Genomic DNA, 8,359 nt, shown 5'->3' with positions numbered 1-8,359 from the left:
GGCCAAAGGCCCAGCCAGCCGCCGCCCCCAGGCTCCCTGCGCGCGCCAGCGCCTGGCGCAGGAGGAGGCGCCAGCGCCGCCGCCTCTTGCCTCGCCTCTAGTCCGGTTTGGACTAAGGGTTAGCCCCTCCCCTTTCTTTGTTTCGTTTTCTTTAGTCCTACTCCGTTTAGTCTTTCCTATTCCTAGTCTATTTCTTGTCCCCTACCCCAAGTCTCCTCACCCCTCCCCAATATAAATACCCCCACACCCCCCCTCTCCCCACACAAAATCCCAAGCCCCTCTCTCCTCTCCAAGCCGCGCCCCACCCCGCGCCCTACACCGCCACCGCGCCACCCCTCACCCGCCGCCGCCCTAAGCCGCCGCCCGTGCCCTGCGTCACCGCCGCCGCCACACCTTGCCACGCCGCCGCCCTGCGTCACCACCGCCGCTGCCGCCTTGTGCACCGCCGCCGCCGCCCAACGCCGCCGTCGTCGCCGTTCGCCGGAGGTACCGCGCCGCGTCTCTTCTTTCCCTCGGTTCGGTTTTTCTTATAAACCGTTCCGATTCTTTTCTTCTCTACCGATTCGTTTTCTCTCCGATTCTTCGCCAAACCGTTCCGGTTTTCTAGATTGGTTTTCGTTCTTCTTTCGGACCGTTCGTTTCAACGAACGTGATCCCCAATTCTTCTAGGTTAACGAACGTCCGTTCGTTTAACCGTTCTTCGTTTTCTTTCTCGTCAGATTTATTCCGCGATCGCGATCTCAGATCCGATCTTCGTTCTAGTTTATCTTCTCGCCTGTTTATCGGAATCAGGTGATTCAAGCGCCTGGAGTTTCGTCTCGAAACCGCCATTGTGTCTAATCAACTTGAACAAGCTTTTGCTACAGTAAAATTTGACCTAGTTTCAACTTGCTAGAACCGAGTTGTTTTCTGCCGCCGTTTGTTTTCCGTTTCTTTGTTCGGTTCGTTCTTTCTTTGTAACCGGAGTTCTTAAGTTGAACTTTCTGGTTCGTTCTCTCATTCGAGTTTTACCTGTGCATTAGATGAGTACTCATTGTGTGGTTACTATTGTTTGCTTATGATAGATTGACCGGAGTGTGACGAGTAGATCTATCACGAGTTTTGAGTGCGAATCATCTTCATCAACATTGCAGGCAAGTTCACACTTTGATCATACCTTTTCTACAACCCAGTTTTATTGCATTAGATCAATCCTCACACATTGCATGATTAGGATCTAATTAAACTGTGGGATGGGAAGTAGATGAGGTAGTACCTATTACCTGTATTATTATGAAACCTTTGGGAGTTACTTCTACGTTTGCTTATTATGCCATGCTATGCTAGTAGACGTGGATTGGGTGAGTGATATCCATGAAAGATGTGAGTTGATAATTTTAATGGTTTATTTAAGGTGGCAACATAAACACACATCTGGGTGGATTGAGGCACCTGATGTCTATCAGGACTTGCCTGTTTTTTTTGGACCGCCACCCAGGCTCAAAGGGATCATAAGATAATTCATGCTAGAAACTTCCGTGTGCAGCCACAAGCCATTATGGGCTCTGGCATAGTTGAGTAAGTCGTGCGAACTCTTATAGGGGTAGACTAGCAGATGTAGGGGTGTAGGTGGTACGGTCTACTCCATCGTAAGGTGCTAGCGCTTCTGAAAGACTATGTCTCGGTCATCTGTCTTCTCAAACACCATGTAGTGCGAGAAACCAAACGGAGGCGATCGAGTCTTGTGGGGAAAAGTGCGCAAACCTCTGCAGAGTGTACAAACTAATCATGATTAGCCGTGTCCCCGGTTATGGAGAACTCGAGTATCTAGTACTTGAATATCATGTGAATCTCAACATGTTACTTCTAATTAATGTTGTTGGGTTTTAATTATTTTTAATTGGGATTGAGAATGCTGTCAACCATTATCAATGTTACACAACCACCATGATAGTTAAATAAATTTATTCCTTTGCAGTAGGGAAAAATTGGCTTTACGCAAAAACCTTATAACCATAGAGCTTTCCACCAGCCAAATATGCATATAGTGATAGCCATTGTTCATCATTTTTCTCTATGGTGTGAATTTGCTAGTACATTCAATGTACTGACCCGTTTTGGGCTGCAATGTCTTATGTTGCAGGTTTCTTACGACGAGTAAGTGATACGTTAGGGTTACGATTTCTACACTCAACTTTGCCGTTGGTGTTGATGGGAAACCACAACCTTGTTGCTTCCGCTATATGGATTGAGGTAATAGTATTTACGTTACTTTATACATGTGATTTACCTCTGTTATAAATCCTTCGAGTACTGTGTGTGTCAGCATACCGATCCAGGGATGACACGTAAGCACAGAGACTTGACCCATTCGGGTCGGGTCGCTACACTCTTCCTCCTTTTGTTCTTCGCTCTCCTCCTCATCTTTTTCATCTAATGAGCTCACAGTGTCATCAACTTCTTCTTCCATAGACTCCTGCAAAATATTAGTCTCTTCTTGGACAACGGAGTAGTCCTCAATATATAGTTTAACATAAGCATTAGAAGCATAATTCTCATAACAATATTCAAGTATGGCAAAATTTTCAGATTTGTGAAGAGTAGCATCATACTTTTCAATAAAAAGAAGCAATTTCAGAAGCACCCTTAAAAGCAACAAATTCTTCAATTTGTTAAACATCATAGTAATTATAAACACCCTTAGCATACGAAGATACGATTCCATTATTACTAAACTCACATTGATAGGGAAGATGTTTCTTAGGGTGTTCAGAACAATAAGTAAAATCATATATTTCACATAAATTCCAAGCATAACATTGCAAACGTTGAATTTGACCCCATAATAGTTTCCCTTTTTCAGATATACGGTGTCGAACATAACAAGCATGCTCATCTAAAGATTTGCCCTCAACTAAGCTAGTTGGGGTTTCAGCACGAACACAAAGGGATCGAAGATGATCCAAGTAAAAAGCTTCAGCAGTGTGATAGATTTTGAGTGGTTCTTCAACCATTGGTTCAGTAGGTACAACTATTTTTTTTGGTATTTTGCGTTTCCTACCCATAACTAAAGGTAGAAAACAACTAAGAACAACAAATAAAAATTACTTAGTGATAAAGCAAACAAGCACACACGAGAATATTCACCCCACGCTATTGCTCCCTGGCAACGGCGCCAGAAAAAGGTCTTGATAACCCACAAGTATAGGGGATCGCAACAGTTTTCGATAAGTAAGAGTGTCGAACCCAACGAGGAGCTAAAGGTAGCACAAATATTCCCTCAAGTTCTATCGGCCACCGATACAACTCTACGCACACTTGACGTTCGCTTTACCTAGAACAAGTATGAAACTAGAAGTACTTTGTAGGTGTTGTTGGATAGGTTTGCAAGATAATAAAGAGTACGTAAATAAAAAGTAGGGGCTGTTTAGATAAAGAAACAATAAAGTAAATATAGCGAGTGTGGAAAAGTGGTGGTAGGAGTTGCGAAATTGTCCCTTAAGCAATTGACTACTTTACTAGACCGATAGCAAGTATTATGTGGGAGAGGCCACTGCTAGCATGTCATCCCTGACTTGGAATTCTATGCTCTTATGATTGGAACTATTAGCAAGCATCCGCAGCTACTAATGTTCATTAAGGTAAAACCCAACCATAGCATTAATATATATTGGTCCCTCTTCAATCCTGTATGCATCAATTTCTATGCTAGGTTGAAGCTTCTGTCACTCTTGCCCTCCAATACATAGTCCTATCAACATACAACTAACCCTATGGTGTGATCCACGCGCGCGTTCATATGATGGGCACCAAAGGATAGCAACATAACCACAAGCAAATTAAATCAATCATAGCAATTCATCAACCACCGATAGGACAACAAAAATATACTCAGACATCATAGGATGGCAACACATCATTGGATAATAATGTGAAGCATAAAGCACCATGCTCAAGTAGAGGGTACAGCGGGTTGCGGGAGAGTGGACCGCTGTAGATAGAGGGGGGAAGGTGATGGAGATGTTGGTGAAGATGGCGGAGGTGTTGGTGAAGATCGCGGTGATGATGATGATGATGATGGCCACGGCGGCGTTCTGGCGCCACCGGAGGAGAGGGGGAGAGGGGCCCCCTCCTTCCTCTTCTTCCTTGACCTCCTCCCTAGATGGGAGAAGGGTTTCCCCTCTGGTCCTTGGCCTCCATGGCATGGGAGTGGCGAGAGCCCCTCCGAGATTGGATCTATCTCTCTGTTTCTCTCTGGTTCTGCGTTCTGTTCTGGCTCTGTTTCACCGTTTCGTATATATATGGAGATCCGTAACTCCGATTGGCCTGAAACCTTCGCCGTGATTTTTTTCTTCTGAATATTAGCTTTCTTGCGGCAAAATAAGAGCGTCAACCGCCTTACGGTGGGCTCACGAGGGTAGGGGGCGTGCCCTAAGGGGGGGGGGGCACCCCCTGCCTCGTGACCACCTCGGGCACTGGTTCGCGTTGATTTTCCTTCCAAATTTTCCATATTTTCCAAAAATAAGCTCCGTCCGTTTTTATCCCATTTGGAATCCGTTTGATATGGATATTCTGCGAAACCAAAAACATGCAACAGAAAGGAACTGGCACTGGGCACTGGATCAATATGTTAGTCCCAAAAATAATATAAAAAGTTGCCAAAAAGTATGTGAAAGTTCAATAATATTGGCATGGAACAATAAAAAATTATAGATACGATGGAGACGTATCAACATCCCCAAGCTTAATTCCTGCTCGTCCTCGAGTAGGTAAATGATAAAAAAGATAATTTTTGATGTGGAATGCTACCTAGCATAATCTTGATCATATGTCTAATCATGGCATAAATATTAAGACACGAGTGATTCAAAGCAATAATCTATCCTTTGACATAAAGACAATAATATTTCAAGCATACCAAGCAAGCAATTATGTCTTATTGAAATAACATAGCCAAAGAAAGCTCATCCCTAGAAAATCATATAGTGTGGCTATGCTCCATCTTCACCACACAAAGCATTCACATCATGCACAACCCCGATGACAAGCCAAGCAATTGTTTCATACTTCGACATTCCTCAAACCTTTTCAACTTTCACGCAATACATGAGCGTGAGCCATGGACATAGCACTATAGGTGGAATAGAATATGATGGTGGGGGTTATGTGGAGAAGACAAAAAAGGAGAAAGTCTCACATCAACTAGGCGTATCAATGGGCTATGGAGATGCCCATTAATAGATATCAATGTGAGGATTAGGGATTGCCATGCAACGGATGCACTAGAGCTATAAGTATATGAAAGCTCAAACTGAAACTAAGTGGGTGTGCATCCAAGTTGCTTGCTCATGAAGACCTAGGGCATTTGAGGAAGCCCATCGTTGGAATATACAAGCCAAGTTCTATAATGAAAATTCCCACTAGTATATGAAAGTGATAACTCAAGAGACTCTCTATATGAAGAACATGGTGCTACTTTGAAGCACAAGTGTGGTAATAGGATAGTAACATTGCCCCTTCTTCTTTTTTTTCTTTTTTTGCGGGCTTCTTTGGCCCCCCGTTTTTTATTTAGGCTTCTTTGGCCTCTCTCTTTTTTTGGACAATGCTCTAATAATGATGATCATCACACTTTTATTTACTTACAACTCAATATTACAACTCGATACTTGAACAAAGATATGACTCTATATGAATGCCTCCGGCGGTGTACCGGGATGTGCAACGATATAGCGTAGCAATGACATCAAAAAATGGAGAAGCCATGAAAACATCATGCTAGCTATCTTACGATCATGCAAAGCAATATGACAATGAATGCTCAAGTAATGTATATGATAATGATGAAAGTTGCATGGCAATATATCTCGGAATGGCTATGGAAATGCCATGATAGGTAGGTATGGTGGCTGTTTTTAGGAAGGTATATGGTGGGTTTATGGTACCGGCGAAAGTTGCGCAGTACTAGAGAGGCTAGCAATGGTGGAAGGGTGAGAGTGCGTATAATCCGTGGACTCAACATTAGTCATAAAGAACTCACATACTTATTGCAAAAATCTATTAGTCATCGAAACAAAGTACTATGTGCATGCTCCTAGGGGGATAGATTGGTAGGAAAAGACCATCGCTCATCCCCGACCGCCACTCATAAGGAAGACAATCAATAAACACCTGATGCTCCGACTTCGTTACATAACAGTTCACCATACATGCATGCTACGGGACTTGCAAACCTCAACACAAGTATTTCTCAATTTCACAATTACTCAACTAGCACGACTCTAATATCACCATCTTTATATCGCAAAACTATTGCAAGGAATCCAACATATCATATTCAGGGATCTACAAGTTTTATGTAGGATTTTATGACTAACCATGTCAATGACCAGTTCCTGTCATCTCTCTAAACAGATATAAGTGAAGCAAGAGAGTTTTAATTCTTTCTACAAAGATATGCCCACGCTCTAACAAATATAAGTGAAGCAAAAGAGCATTCTACAAATGGCGATTTTCTAAGTGAAGAGAAACAGGCAATGCAAACTTCAAATGATATAAGTGAAGCACATGAAGCATTCTATAAAGCCATACTCAAAAGATATAAGTGAAGTGAAGTGAGCATTATATATGTTGCGACCAGACCTCAAACGGTCCAATCTCAGTGCTCCGGTGTCATCCCTGGATCAGTAATGCTGACACCACACAGTACTTGAAGGATTTATAACAGAGTAGCAATCACACACTTATTACATCGAGTGTCTCAATAGAGAACTTATTACAATAAATATGGCTTAAGGCCATCTAATAACGATAACAGCGGAGGGCTTGGAAGATAAGTGAGTCCATCAACTCCAACGGCATCACTGAGTATAGAACCACGACCTAAAACTCCTTAATCGTCGTCTAAAAAGTCTGCAACATTAACGTTGCAGCCCGAAACGGGTCAGCACATGGAATATGCTGGCAATGTAACACATAGAGAGTAATGGAAAGAAACAGCTATTCTACATGCATATTTGGCTGTTGGAAAGCTCTATGGTTACAGTTTTGCGAAAAGCTAATTTTCCCTACTTCAAAGGAATAAATTTATTTAACTATCATGGTGGTTGTTAAACATTCAGAATGGTTGACAGCATCCTTAATCCCAATTAAACATCATCATTAAACAAACCCATCAAATTAAATTTTATAGTAACATGTTGAGATTCACATGATAATCCAAGTACTAGATACTCAAGATGTCCATAATCGGGGACACGGCTAACCATGATTAGTTTATACACTCTGCAGAGATTTGCGCACTTTTCCCCACAAGACTCGATCGCCTCCATTTGGTTTCTCGCACTACACAGTGTTTGAGAAACGGATGACCGAGACATAGTCTTTCAGAAGCGCTAGCACCTTACGATGGGTAGACCGTACCACCTACATCCCCTACATCTGCTAGTCTACCACTGTAAGAGTTCGCATGATTTAGTCAACTATGCTAGAGCCCATAATAGCTTGTGGCTGCACACGGAAGTTTCTAGCATGAATAATCTCATGATCCCTTTGAACCTGAGTGGCGGTCCAAAAGAAAACAGGCAATCCTGGAATACCCAGGTACCTCAATCCACCCAGATGTGTGTTTAAGTTGCCACCTTAAATAAAACATTAATTAACCAACTCACATCTGTCATGGATACACTCACCCAATCCACGTCTACTAGCATAGCATGGCATAATAAGCAATGTAGAAGTAACTCCCAAAAGTTTGATAATAAACAGGTAATAGGTACTACCTCAACTACTTCCCAAACCCACAATTTAGTTAGATCCTAATCATGCAATGTGTAAGGATTGATCTAATGCAAAAAAACTGGGTAGTAGGAGGTATGATCAAAGTGTTACTTGCCTTGCTGATGATCCGGGAAACCTAGCGATTCGAAGTAACAAGCGGCGCACTCCGGGTACTCTATCGCAAACAAACAAGCATATAATAAGTACTCAACTAATGCACAGGTAAAACTCGAATAAGAGATCTAACCAGAAGGTTGAACTTAAGAACTCCGGTTGGCAAAAAGAATCAAATTGAACGAAGCAACGAAAGACAAACGGCAAAAGAAACAGACTTCGCTTACTATTCTGGATCTAGGGCAATTTTTACAGAATCAAAAACTTGTTTAAGTTGGTTAAACGGAAAGAGGGTTTCGAGACGAAACTCCAGGCGCTTGAATCACCTGATTCCGATAAACGAGCGAGAAGTTATACTAAAACGAAAATCAGATCAGAAATCGCGATCAGAAATAATCGCGGAAAATCCGAGAAAAAGAAAAACGACGAACAGATTAACGAACGAACGTTCGTTAACTGGATCTAAACGACAAACACGTTCGTTAAAACA

Source organism: Triticum urartu, chromosome 2A (assembly GCF_056163025.1).
Source record: "Triticum urartu cultivar PI428250 chromosome 2A, HENAU_Tu73, whole genome shotgun sequence".
In the NCBI taxonomy this organism is placed as follows: Eukaryota; Viridiplantae; Streptophyta; class Magnoliopsida; order Poales; family Poaceae; genus Triticum; species Triticum urartu.
The sequence above is the reverse complement of the archived record's forward strand: the minus strand, read 5'-3'. Positions refer to the sequence as shown.